The sequence below is a fragment of the Simochromis diagramma genome, unplaced genomic scaffold (assembly GCF_900408965.1).
Source record: "Simochromis diagramma unplaced genomic scaffold, fSimDia1.1 OVJJ01000304.1, whole genome shotgun sequence".
Lineage (NCBI taxonomy): Eukaryota > Metazoa > Chordata > Actinopteri > Cichliformes > Cichlidae > Simochromis > Simochromis diagramma.
Window position 1 is genome coordinate 15,641,503 of NW_024387030.1, and position 14,733 is coordinate 15,656,235.

The 14,733-nt window shown below is 41.5% G+C and overlaps 1 protein-coding gene across 2 annotated transcripts in view; it reads right to left on the bottom strand.

The window, feature by feature from the left end:
* Positions 1-6,676, bottom strand: part of crim1 (cysteine rich transmembrane BMP regulator 1 (chordin-like)) — a 62,836-nt gene extending 56,160 nt beyond the window's left edge. The window contains exons 1-2 of one of the 2 annotated variants that reach the window (XM_040042734.1): positions 6,503-6,676; positions 5,860-5,961 (exon numbers count right to left, since the gene is read on the bottom strand). The gene's annotated coding sequence lies outside the window, so the exon portion shown is untranslated. The remainder of the gene's footprint in view (positions 1-5,859; positions 5,962-6,502) is intronic. The other variant, XM_040042735.1, reaches the window with a different exon arrangement.
* Positions 6,677-14,733: the final 8,057 nt, after the last annotated feature.

Genomic DNA, 14,733 nt, shown 5'->3' on the forward strand with positions numbered 1-14,733 from the left:
CTTGGTCACCACCACCACCATTGTGTGTTATGCAGTGTTGCAAAGGTTATTTAAAAAAGTATTCGACTACAGTTTGCAGAATACAGGGCCCAAAATGTGGCTTGTAACATATTCTGTTAAGTTACTCAATGTGAGTAACGTATTCTGAATACTTTGGATTGCTGAATATATTGTCATGCTTTTTGCAACTTCATGAATGTACTATTGCTACGTGATTTATTACAATTACTGAAAGCCACTTGCCACCGAGCTAACATTGTTAGCTAGTGTTAGCTGAGGTTAGTTCATAGTTCATTATTTGCAGCTAGCAGGTTGTTAATGCCATCCATCAAGTCTAAGGCTACGTTCACACTGCAGGTCTTAATGCTCAATTCTGATTTTTTTATCAAATCTGATTTTTTTTGTCTGCTTGTTCTCACTACAAATAAAATGTGACAGCAAACGCGCTCTAGTGTGAACGCTCAAAGCGGCCGCATGCACAAAAGAAGACGTCACACACAACGCGCTCTGTTTAGACCCAGACCAAACAGTATTGCTTGACTGATGGCCTTAATATAAAGACTTGTTTCAAACTTTACGTTTTCCAATTTTGCTTTAAGTTATAAAGTTATTTAGTTATTTACATATGGCCTAATAATGATCCTTATTGCTGTTTTAGAGGAGCGGTGCTTCAAAGGATAGTTGCCGATTTCTGTCAGAATCTGCAGATTATACAGTACAAATAAAATGTTAAAGTTTCTCCAACGTTGTCTTCTCAACATCCACACTGGATGGCCAGGAAGCGTTTGCGCGATGTCTTCTCAGGCGCTTCTCCGGCGCTGATAAAGTGACCCAGGTCGCTTCATATGTATCGGATTTGTGCTGTTCTCACTGTCATACCATGATCGGATATGAGTCGCATAGGGACAGAAAAGTCGGACTTGATGCGCTTTTGCCTGCAGTGTCAACGTTCATGAACTTCTTCACAAATAAAATTTTTATCATTAGAGAAAAAATTACCAATAATCATCCCACAGATGTAATATTATCTACAGCTACTCTTAGTACCATTGATGTTAAGTTAGACTCTTTTTCTCCAATTGATCTTTCTGAGTTAACTTCAATAATTACTTCCTCCAAACCATCAACGTGTCTTTTAGACCCCATTCCTACAAAACTGCTCAAAGAAGTCCTGCCATTAATTAATGCTTCGATCTTAAATATGATCAACCTATCTCTAATAATCGGCTATGTACCACAGGCCTTCAAGCTGGCTGTAGTTAAACCTTTACTCAAAAAGCATCTCTAGACCCAGCAGTCTTAGCTAATTATAGGCCAATCTCCAACCTTCCTTTCATATCAAAAATCCTTGAAAGAGTAGTTGTCAAACAGCTAACAGATCATCTGCAGAGGAATGGTTTATTTGAAGAGTTTCAGTCAGGTTTCAGAGCTCAGCACAGCACAGAAACAGCTTTAGTGAAGGTTACAAATGATCTTCTTATGGCCTCTGACAGTGGACTCATCTCTGTGCTTGTCCTGCTAGACCTCAGTGCAGCGTTCGATACTGTCGACCATAATATCCTATTAGAGCGATTAGAACATGCTGTAGGTATTACAGGTACTGTGCTGCAGTGGTTTGTATCATATCTATCTAATAGACTCCAGTTTGTGCATGTAAACGGAGAGTCCTCTTCACACACTGAGGTTAATTATGGAGTTCCACAGGGTTCAGTGCTAGGACCAATTCTGTTTACATTATACATGCTTCCCTTAGGCAGCATCATTAGAAGACATAGCATACATTTACACTGCTATGCAGATGACACGCAGCTCTATCTGTCCATGAAGCCAGATAACACACACCAATGAGTTAAACTGCAGGAATGTCTTAAAGACATAAAGACCTGGATGGCTGCTAACTTTCTGCTTCTTAATTCAGATAAAACTGAGATTATTGTACTCGGCCCTGAATATCTTAGAAATATGGTATCTAACCAGATTCTTACTCTGGATGGCATTACCTTGGCCTCCAGTAACGCTGTGAGGAACCTTGGAGTCATTTTTGACCAGGACATGTCCTTCAATGCACATATTAAACAAATATGTAAGACTGCTTTCTTCCATTTGCGCAACATCTCTAAAATTAGAAATATCCTGTCTCAGAGTGACGCTGAAAAACTAGTTCATGCATTTATTACTTCCAGGCTGGACGACTGTAATTCATTATTATCAGGATGTCCAAAAAACTCGCTGAAAAGCCTTCAGCTAATCCAAAATGCTGCAGCAAGAGTCCTGACAGGGACTAGAAAGAGAGAGCAGATTTCTCCTGTTTTGGCTTCCTGTTAAATCCAGAATTCAAAATCCTGCTCCTCACATACAAGGTCTTAAATAATCAGGCCCCATCTTATCTTAATGACCTTGTAGTACCATATCACCCTATTAGAGCACTTCGCTCTCGCTCTGCAGGCCTACTTGTTGTTCCTAGAGTATTTAAAAGTAGAATGGGAGGCAGAGCCTTCAGTTTTCAGGCCCCTCTTCTGTGGAACCAGCTTCCAGTTTGGATTCAGGAGACAGACACTATCTCTACTTTCAAGATTAGGCTTAAAACTTTCCTTTTTGCTAAAGCATATAGTTAGGGCTGGACCAGGTGACCCTGAATCCTCCCTTAGTTATGCTGCAATAGACGTAGGCTGCCGGGGGATTCCCATGATGCATTGAGTTTTTCCTTTCCAGTCACCTTTCTCACTCACTATGTATTAACAGACCTCTCTGCATTGAATCATATCTGTTATTAACCTCTGTCTCTCTTCCACAGCATGTCTTTATCCTGTCTTCCTTCTCTCACCCCAACCGGTCGCAGCAGATGGCCCCGCCCCTCCCTGAGCCTGGTTCTGCCGGAGGTTTCTTCCTGTTAAAAGGGAGTTTTTCCTTCCCACTGTTGCCAAAGTGCTGCTCATAGGGGGTCATATGATTGTTGGGTTTTTCTCTGTATCTATGAAGCGCCTTGAGGCGACTTATGTTGTGATTTGGCGCTATATAAATAAAATTGAATTGAATTGAATTGACTGTGGGAAGAAGCCAGAGTACCCACGCTGCCACAAGCAGACCATGCAGACTCCACTAGACGTGCCCCAGCTGCCCGTCAGGCGTGAACCCAGAACTTTCTTGCACAGAGGTGACAGTGCTAGCCACTGTACCGCCCTAGTTCTCCACAATAATTGCTAATTACACCTTTAAATGATCAGATACTTGCTGTACATTCAATTTCTCTGTGTGCAGAAAACTTCACGAAAGTTGTAATCTCTGTCACATGTTAACAGGATGAACCTACTCCATGAGGCCTGATTTAAATCTTGCACACTGTCATTATTTATGCCAGAGTTTCTAATGTGTGTGTGTGTGTGTGTGTGTGTGCAGAGGTTTGACCACTCGTGCCAACTGTGAACAGTACTTGCTCATTAGCACTATTTTCATGTGACTAAGCTGTACCGCAAGGACCACACCCCCCCCCCCCCCACCCAACACACCCCCCGTCCCACTCCACACACATACACCACACACCACGCACACTTTCAGACAGTTGCATACAAAATCCCACGTGCACACACAGACACACACATACACGCACACAAACACCACATGACCAGATGAAGAGGAACCATTGTTCAGCATCACAGGACCTCTTGACACAGACACACACAATTCTCCTTCTGCACAGCCTTTCGTGGAACCACCAGAGTCAGCCTTGTTTTAATATTCTGTGGGTTACATGCTTCCACTGACACACACAAACACACAAACCCTCTGTGAACGTGTCTTCAACTATGAGCTTCTGTGTGCATGTATGTTTCTGGCACAACAGCAGTCAGCGTTTTGTGACACGAATTCATCCAGACTTCTGAAACGCAGAGAGAAACCCCTCTGCTTGTTTGTTGGCTCGTGAGCTTCGGCGTGATAGAGCTGTCAGTTTGCAGCAGGCAGAGACACTGGCAGGCCATTAACCCGCTGAGCCTAAAGCGGGTGAGGTCAAACAGCTGACCTCCAAGTCTTGACGTCTGGAGGGGACATGGATTGCAAGAGTCAAGAGTTCACAGGGGTGGAGGCATTTGACCAGATTTTAAACTCTGTTCTCGTTTCTGCATAGACCAGTCACAAGACAAACACAGTCAACTATGATTTATGAGCTAAGGGCCTATTTTTAATTTTAATTTTTTACTACAGATAATGTGACAGTTTTGGTTAGCTTTTGATCTGACTTCCACCTTTTTTATTTTCTGCATGTGAACTGAAACTACCTCAAGGATGACTAATTCGTTTACTCTTATATTTATGACAATGATTATTGTCATTTCATGCTATTGGTAGGTTATGTATTTATTGTTGACTCTCACCCCTACCCCTGCAGTGCCTGCTACTATACTGAATCACTTAAATGGCTGACAGTCTGAAAGGCTTTTTAAATGAATCCATTTTGCAAGTAAAGTTTAATAATCATTACTAAATGAAATCAAATAGATTTTTTAGCTTCTTTTCAGCTTCTTGTAGTGTGTTTGATACATTATGCTGACACTAAACATTTTGTTAAGAAGATTTTTGATTCTGGTCATTCAGAACCGAATAACAATATTCGACTCAAGGCCATATCTCCAGTGCACAGTAGCAGCTCTGTGCAGCCAGTTGTGCATCTCAACACAAACTCTAGAAATCAGTTTGGTCACGATAACTGCACAACTGCTCTTACTGAAACCCCGCCAGCTGCCGTATTTGTCGTACAGAGTGAACGCAAACATGCACAGCTGTGAGAGTCGTGTGTAAAACCACAGATACTCGAGGGAAATGCACCTGTGACTGAGTAAGATTATCAACCCCCCTGTGCAAGTGTCTAAGCCTGACCCGAGAACCACATCCCCTCACCATACACATTCGTACACCCAAAACCAATACATCACCCTGTCTCCCCCATTCCCCACTGTTAAGTACTTAGCAGACAAAGCAGAAACAAAAAAGCTCTAACTCTAACTAAACGTTCTAGCTTAACAAATATGCAGAAGATAATTGTACCACTTATTACAGTTGACAATCTTTTGGGACGGCACTGCTGTTCCTGTTTTCACTGAAGTGCACAGCCGAGTGTCACAATATCGCCTCATTCCATGTGAAAACAAACAAGTGCCACACTGTCACTTCCCCTCTTGAACCATGAACCCCTGCTGGCATCCTGTGTCAGAGTGATAAGCAATCCCCTGATACCTCTCAGGCCCTCTCTGAACAAAAGAACCACAGGAAGAGGTCAGGCATAATTTCTTGGCAGGCTTATGCCTGCCAAGAAATTATGGCGTTCCATATGTTTCAGGTTGAGCCTAAGTCAAAACAAATCCCCTGACCGCACAGTGCTATCATATACAATTAGAAGAAATACAACTCATTTATGGATGGACTGGTGTTTTTTCCGCTTAGGTAATAATGATATACATGCACTTTGTCAAATATTGTAAGCTTGATCATCAGTCATCAGTACTCTCAAAGACCTGCTATTTACTTTGTTTGTTGTGAAATCTCACACAAGCTAAATTTGCAAGGCACAGGATTCTTGTGAGATTACAAGGGAATCCACTTTTATCTTCAGTCCACCTTCAAGCAGTCTGCAGTTGGTTTACACTAACCTAGCTCCTCAATAAACTCCTGGCCTAAATGGCTGAAGCTATGGGTGTCTCACACATGCTTCGTCTTGTCTGACAAGTTAGCGTAGTATAGCATAAAAAATATTTTAATATTGCGTTGTTAATCACTGATCACATTATGTTGGGCTGCTATAAACAGTAGCTGCCATCTGAGCATCCCTGACTCGCTCACCTGTTGCTGTACACACATGCAACTCACCTTTACACACTCACTCACTCAAACCAGGGGTGCATAAATAATCACGGCACAGGGAAGGTCCCACTACCAAGGCACACAGTCACCTCCACTTTAGGCTTTCAGCTTTAGAATACAAAGAAACACAAGTTATTAATGTACCGGTATGCAAAACAAATATCAAATACACCCTCCGTGGTTAACCATGCTGCAGAAACACAGTGGGGTTCTGCAGCTTCCAGTGGTGTAACGCAAAAACGAAAATTTACAGATGAAACAATCATTCAGAAACCAAATGTACAAACACAAAACAAATTAAATCTCCAGCTTAGAGCAGATAACTAAAAGCCCTGTGAGGTTGTCAGACACACAAACTGCTCTAATAAAATAATTTAATACATCAAATGAACATTAACAGGAAACTTAAAAAGCCAGAGCAATGCACAAAGATCAAACGTTCTGGGTCACTGCAAAAATCCAAGACGGCTGTGCCGACTCTCAAACTAATATTACTGCCCAGCCGGCTGAAATGAAATGGGCGAAATGAAACCAAAGAATGAACCAAAGAGGGCAGCAGGTAAAGCAAAGCAAAAACAACAAAACAGAGAAAACAAAGTAAAATGTAAATGTAGCCCGTAAAAACACTATAAAGGTATCAGCTGCTCACCCAGGCCCGGGATTTCTGATGAAACGCCGTCAGGTGATTCTCTATTGGAGGGTTCTGCAGCTTTAATCAGCAATCGATGGAAGACTTCAGAGGAAATGATCTACAGGTGATCTCTGTAACAGCTAGGGAAGTCAGGTGACCGAAGGCCCGGATTCGTGCGGCAACAGGTGAAGGAGTGAGGCTTGGATGGCAGCTACTATTTATAGTAGCCCAATATAATCTGATTGGCCACTAACCGGTGATCAACAATGCAATATTAAAATATTCCTTCTGTTACAGTTGCTTGCTACACTAACTCCTTCTAAGGCTCCTCAGCCTTTGCTCTTCTGCACTTCGCCTGTCCTGTGGTTCATTGATGTGGTTTTCCAAAGAGTTTCCAAGGATGACTTAGGTTCTGAGTAACAAACCACCCAGATTTTCAGGTTGTACAAGCTGTATCTTTATCCAACTGTAATGCATCTTATGACAAGTAATTCATCATTTTAATTAGTCTAACCCCCTCTCACCGCCACCCCAAACCATGCTAGGTAAGCTCGTGGGCGTCAAAGTCGCAAATCAAAGGGGCTGAGACACCACTGTCGCTGTCTCTAAAATTTCAGAGTGAAGTGTTGTGGGTCAAGCTTACAGTCATCAAAAGCCCCATGCTGGTGTGACAGCATGGCTTATGCTCTCGAGGTGGTTTTTTGGGCTTGCAGGTACTGTTTGTTTTCATATGTGCATGGGTTTTGAGACTTCTTAGCAGCTGAGGTCAAAGGCAGCTGTCTCACCTCTAAGGCCACTATTAGTTGATGGATTCTGCTTTATGGTTAGGGTTTGTTTAGGCTCCTCTTTGGAAAGTCAGAGGGGATGGGTTTAATGCCTTCCAGGGTCAACCAGAGCCTGGCTCACATTCACTTAACTCTTGTGAGGCCAGCTCAGGGTCCAGTGGGAAAAGAAAAACTTGGGTCTCAGAATAAAGCATTGTTAGCTGTGGTGGTGACATTGTGGTCATGTCATGAAAAGTTCCCTTTTCTTCAAAAGAATCAGATCATCTGCTTTGGTCACATTTATTTATTTTACTTGACTGCAAAAAGAAATAAACCAAACCAAAACAAACTGAAAGAAAAGATGGTTAAACAGTGCTTGTTGCTATATAAATGAAAGTTCACTGTTGCTTTTATCACGTTGGCTTGTCTTGCAATGAATGTAGCAGTCTTTATTTGCAGAGAGAGAGCAGTGGGATGTGGTGGTAATACCAAGTGATCAGGTTGGTGCTACAGTAAAAAAAAACAGTCTTTAGCCAAACAACAGCCTGTTAAACATTAATCTGACCTGGTGCTAGGAAAAACACCCCCAGCTGCGTCTGCCGTCTATAACTATTCCTTTCTCATTCAGGACTGATACTGTATCATAAATCACCAAGAGCTGATTAATAAAAGTCAGAGCAAATGAAGGGCAACGCAAAACAGCTGTTTGTGCCTGCCTGAATCCATCCTTGATGGCTTATGAATCTTGAGGAGCCAGTTTCTGTTTTTGGTTTGGGTATAAAATCTGAAATGAAGCCCTGTCCAGAGTCCCAGTGCCAACAGAAATAAGACAGATGTTGGATACTGAGTATCCTGGCAGATCAGCTGAGTGATGGTCCAAACATAGGCTCTGTGGAAAAAAACAACTGTACATGTTGAAAGGGTGGAAGGGAAAAGGAGAGCTGTATTTTTAACTTAACAGCTGTCTCACAATTACCAGGGTCAGCTCATTACAGTGAAGGCAGAACATTTAGAGCCGCATATACAATCTTAAGTTTGACAATAAAGCTGCAGGATTCAGCTGATTTTCAGTGGCTCTTAAAAAATCTAGCACCATGATTCAATATCAATGTTTGAGTTTGACCTGAGAAACACCAGCTGATGAAGATCCATTTCTCCTGTGACTAATATAAAGATATAAAAGCAACGTCATCATTTACTTGAGCTGTGTTTCTGATTGGTTTTCAGGTTTAAGTCAAATACTTTTCTTCTATTTTTATTCTCCCTTAAAAAGTCTGGGGCTGTTTTCCACCTTCATGGCAGTTGGTTGGAGGTGAACTTTGGCCTGTGTGACAAATAATATGGTTCGCTGAGCTCAGCTGAACTGAGAAACTGTCCTAGATGATGAATTTTGTGCTGCACTGCATTGAAATGTGCTTAAAAGAAGCAGAGGATTCACTTCATATAATACTGTTACTGTGTACTTGTCGCTTCAGAGCTGCTCGGGCACGTTATTCTCTCCCCAAAAACACTACTGTTGTGTTTTATGAGGATTTTCTCTGAGATTTTGTGGCTTTTTTCTGTTTCCGTTGTATTTTTTGTCCTTTTGCAGCATTTTCTGTTTGTTGGCATCTTCTTAAGATGCAGTATGTTTGACCTCTCAGGGCCAGCTTGCTTTTGGCTTTTGTGGTCCAAATACCAGTGGGTGATGTTACATTGCCTAAGGAGCCATCTATGGGTAATGAGCACTGATAGACTGAACAGTTATAAAATATAGAGATGGCTGGTAAACATGAAGCCAATGCGAAATTGCTTTAAATTTACATTCTGTGAAGGCCACCAGGTGGCGATAGCTGTGGTTGCAAAAAAGACTTCCAGTCGTAACCTCTGTAAATACTTTCCTGCTAAGCTCAGTCACTCGTTTTAGGTCATATTGAATAACAAGGTATCGACTAAGGTATTATCAAGGGGTTGTTAGCCAATGCGTGAGTAGTTTAACAGTCAGACCCGCCTCTTCTCATCACATTCGGCTATTTTTGCAATTACGGTTTCAAAACATGACTTCACAAGCCAGTGAAGACATCTCGGTGGCTACGTCCATTTTTTCTTCCAACTGTCCCTGCTCTTGAGTTTAGAGGAAGTACAGTCAGCAAATCACTTTCTCTTATAAATAGTCTTACCAATATTGAATCAAGATTCAAAGCTGCACAACTACTGCTAAATAAACTTTCATGGGATTTTTTTTATCAGCAAAAACAATATAATTCAATAGAGATGAAATAATTTTTCAAATTATCATCACTTACGGTCTGATGATTGTAGCGGGTTCCACATGTCTTCTGTTTTTCTGTTTACTGTTGCAGTTCCCTCTTTTTATCACAAATACGTGTTTTCTATGAAGCAATATAACATCGCTTCTGACTTGTGAAAATGTTGGTATCTTTTAAAGTCTGGATGAATCACAGACAAAAGAGACGAGAAGAGATGAAAGGCTAAATTGCATTGGAGATCTCTCTTTAGAACATCAAACAGAGTGTTTTTTTCCCGCCAGTCAGCAGGGCTCCGGGGGGACGTAGTTGTAATTTCCTGGCAAAGAGGGGCTGGACATGTGGGCACTACTCGGCCGACATCAAAGACACCAGAGCTCAAGAACACTGACTATACAGATGCACTCTTTCTGTCTCTTTTTGTGACATCTTTCTACTCGTATCTGTCTCATTTTTCCCTCTTTCTTATATCTTTGTTACCCCCCTCCTTTTCTTTTTCAATTTGCTGACATTTCCAGTTAAATTGCAAGATCTGGCACTTTTGTGAGACACTGACAGCAGCCTCTATAAGCAAATGAAGGTGCGGAATGGAAAATAAGACGGAAAGTGAGATAAACTGAAATGAGTTTCAGTGTAGTGAAACTATTGGTACGGGTTTCTTTTTTCAGGTCAAGGTTTCTTTTGCCATTTCACTTTCTTTTTGCTGAAGCTGTGTCTTTTGTAGGTTTATTTTCCTGTCATTGTAAGCCATATAGAGGCTCTTACTAAGTCAAGTGATGACATTTTGTTTTGAATATAGGCTTTAAGACAACTTTGACCTCACTGGGAGTCACTCAGTCAGTCGAGATAGCAAAATGTGTTCCTATAACAACAAGTCGTATCTATGCTGGACTTGTCAACATACAGTATTTGGTTAAGGGTCATGGGCAATCGCTCTTGAGTGGATGGTTAATCACTGTCATCGTGAAACAAATTAGCTCTGACTATATATGTGTTGACTAATACTTTTGTTTATTGCTATAAATAATGATGACATGTGACCTATACAGACTTAATGCTTTTTAGCGTGGTTCCTTGTTATATATTCATTCTCATCTTAGTCAAACAATTTTCTAACATTACAGCAGCTACTGCAGGTGGAGTTTTACCTGATGTTATGTGGCTTTATAAGCTGGTCTATTCAAGAGGCTAACTTTAATAATAGGGAGTACTTGCTGTTTTGAAAGTGTCAGCCACAGTCATCCGGTATGTATTTCCATGCCTCGGACCTTTTCTGTGCAGGCAATGGGAGTCAGTATCGTAGACAGTGTAAAACATGGAAGTAGCTTGTGGGCTGGGAAAATGAAACCAATGCAAAAGTGTCATAAACCTATCTGAAGGCCACTGGATGGCAGTAGCTATGGTTGCAAAAAGACTTCTAGTCCTATATAAGTCTATGGCAGCACAGCTTTCTGTTTTGACCTCTGTAAACACTTTTCTGCTCAGTTTATGCGATCAGTCACTCCCTTTGGGTCACACTGAATAAAACACGAAGTCTATTTTGTAAAACTTGGTCATGTTATGTGTCAGAACGGAAGATATCTGTTCATATGTGGTTTAATGTCAGATCCTTCCTTTGTCAGCAAATGCGCTTTCTGCAGCCAGGATAGCAAGGCTAAAAAAAAGAATTAATCTAAAAGGCTTCAAATTGGGACTTCCCCCAACTGAAGGTGAAAACATTGAGGTTAACTTTAAAGTTGCTAAGAAAACGTTCAGTGAAACTGTGGTTGGGCCTAAATGAAGCAGCCAAGTTGGCCCCATCAGTGGAGGGCCCGCTGCCCTCCACAACCAAAGAAGCGAGTTATTATTTCTGCTTTGCCTGCATTTTTATCATTTTTTTCAACAAAGGGAAGACAAATTTGTTTGTTCTTATTCTAAGCGGATACATCCCCAAAGTGTGCCTTTGCTGAGAAAAGCTCTCTGAGCTCTGCTTGCATTAATTAATCTCTCAGCACTCATCTGGGAGTGGGACTAAAACAATTGCAACAAACAGAGGGAGAGTAGAGTTACTGGCAAGAAGTGGTGAAAGGAGGAAAAGGGGGAAATCTTCAGGGAGACAGAGAGAGAGAATTATAGAGGAAGAAGGCAACAACGCGTGTGTGTGTGTGTGCGAATGCATTAAACACAGCATTAGCAAGCAAAATATGAAAAAGCTTTTTTTTAGTTAAGCTGTGCTGTGGTGGTTACTTTTCATTTCACTTTAGATCCCTTCTGTGTGTATGCATGTACATATTCCTGTATGATTATAAATTATTTATGAATGACTAAAGAAAGAAAAAAGCCTGATCATCAGACACCTTGTTAATCAAGCTAGCTAGCCAGTGCTAGTATTAGCTGATACATCACTTTTCTTTTCTAAATACAACCACATCTGACTTTTAAAAAAAGCAATATAAATGGTACTGATGACCAAAAAGCCAAATCTATAACACAGGGGTGGGCAACTCCAGGCCTCAAGTGCCGGTATCCTGCAGGTTTTAGATCTTAACCTGGGTCAACACACCTGAATCAAATGATTAGTTCATTACCAGGCCTCTGGAGAACGCCAAGACATGTTGAGGAGGTCATTTAGCCATTTAAATCAGCTGTGTTGGATCAAGGACACATCTAAAACCTGCAGACCTCCGGCCTTTGAGGCTTGGAGTTCCCCCACCCCTGCTATATAATATGAAATTCAAAAAACTAAATGAGTGACATCACAGTGGACACAGTCATCTTTCACAGTTTTGAGTCTAATGTGACTTTTTCCTTCCAATCAATTGTCATGCACTATATGCAAGTTTCATTTCCTACTGTGGTTTAGACATAGAAATAAACCCCACCCCCCCACCCCAAAAAAACAACCCCCCAAAACCATCACACCTACACTTATGACAGCAAGGAAAAAGCAGAGAAGAAGAAATTGCAAAGTTTACAGTATATATGGTTTTATTCTTGTTTAACATAACATAATTTGTCTTCTATTGCACGCTAATCACTGGTGCACAGTGAGAGATAAGAATACTGCTGGAGTCATTATGTATCATTATGTGTCATACGGTTGGTGCAAAGTACTAGTGAACATGATATATCAAGTAGGTGGAGTCATTAAATATTTGCTGATGTGTTATTTGCTGTGATTATCAGTGATCTATAATAAATCATGCGATATGCACTGAAATCCATGTGGCTCCTGCTCCTGTGGTAACTACAACAGCATTATCTGAAGTGAAACACAAACATTTCATACGTGGCTTACTAATAGTGGCAGCATTTATCATCACCAAGTGATAGCTAGAATGGCCGAATGACTCAAGAGGAACTAAACATGCCATTTGCTCAACTGTCACAAGTGCTGTGCCAGAAATTAACCACTATGTCTTCGCTGTAGAAAACTGTTAAAACAAACTAACATTTGAACACAGAATTGGCAGAACATCTGCAAAAAATCAAATTTCTTTTCCACTGAAGCTGCAGATTTCCAACATTACAGGCCCCCTAACTGAGGATAAATACAGGGAGTGCAGAATTATTAGGCAAATGAGTATTTTGTCCACATCATCCTCTTCATGCATGTTGTCTTACTCCAAGCTGTATAGGCTCCAAAGCCTACTACCAATTAAGCATATTAGGTGATGTGCATCTCTGTAATGAGAAGGGGTGTGGTCTAATGACATCAACACCCTATATCAGGTGTGCATAATTATTAGGCAACGTCCTTTCCTTTGGCAAAATGGGTCAAAAGAAGGACTTGACAGGCTCAGAAAAGTCAAAAATAGTGAGATATCTTGCAGAGGGATGCAGCAGTCTCAAAATTGCAAAGCTTCTGAAGCGTGATCATCGAACAATCAAGCGTTTCATTCAAAATAGTCAACAGGGTCGCAAGAATAGAATAGAATTAGAATAGAATTCAACTTTATTGTCATTGCACATGCACAGGTACAGGGCAACGAAATGCAGTTTGCATCCATCCAGAAGTGCTTTAGTGATATAGATATATTAGCAATAATATAGATATGTGAGTATATTACAGAAATGGGTCTATTATGGTATGTTATAATGTACACGGTATGAAGTATGTTGTGAATATTCTATAACTATAAGTATGTACAGGCTGTAGTGAGTACAAGCTATGTACAGGCTATGAACAGGATATAAATATGAAAAACTATACAGAATATGAAATAAATAACTTTACAGAATCTGAGATATACAGCTATACAGAAATGGGAACTATGCAAGTTGTAAACAGTTGTAGGATTAAAGATTATCGAATGTACAGAATGATTATTTACACAGAGCTATACAGTAGTGCAGTTAAGATAAGTGAGATATAATTCCTACAGAGGCTATATAAAGTGCTAGTGGTTGTGAGTGGTGGTTCAGTCCATGTTATTATTGTGTGTTTGAGGGTACAGTTGTCCATTGTGGGTGTGTGTATGTTCAGTCCATGAGTTTAACGTGGGTCAGATGTCAGGAGGCAGAGTTCAGGAGTCTGACAGCTGTGGGGAAGAAGCTGTTCCGGTACCTGGTGGTCTTAGTCCGGAGGCTCCTGTAGCGCCTCCCAGAGGGCAGGAGGGTGAAGAGTCCATGTGATGGGTGACTGGGGTCTTTGATGATTTTCCCAGCCCTTTTCAGACACCGCTTCCTGTAGATGTCTTTTATGGCAGGAAGTGGTGCTCCGGCGATACGCTGGGCAGTTTTCACGACCCTCTGCAACGCCTTCCGGTCCGAGGCAGAGCAGTTCCCGTACCAGACTGTTATACAGTTGGTCAGGATGCTCTCGATGGTGCAGCGATAGAAGTTCACCAGGATGTCTGAGGACAGGTGGTTCTTCCTCAGAGTCCTCAAGAAGAAGAGGCGCTGGTGAGCCTTCTTGACCAGCTTGGAGCAGTTGATCGTCCAGGTGAGATCCTCGGAGATGTGGACTCCCAGGAACTTGAAGCTGCTCACACGCTCCACAGCCGTCCCCTTAATGTGGATGGGTGAAGAAGAAGCGTGTGGAAAAACCAAGGCGCAAAATAACTGCCCATGAACTGAGAAAAGTCAAGCGTGCAGCTGCCAAGATGCCACTTGCCACCAGTTTGGCCATATTTCAGAGCTGCAACATCACTGGAGTGCCCAAAAGCACAAGGTGTGCAATACTCAGAGACATGGCCAAGGTAAGAAAGGCTGAAAGACGACCACCACTGAACAAGACACACAAGCTGAAACGTCAAGA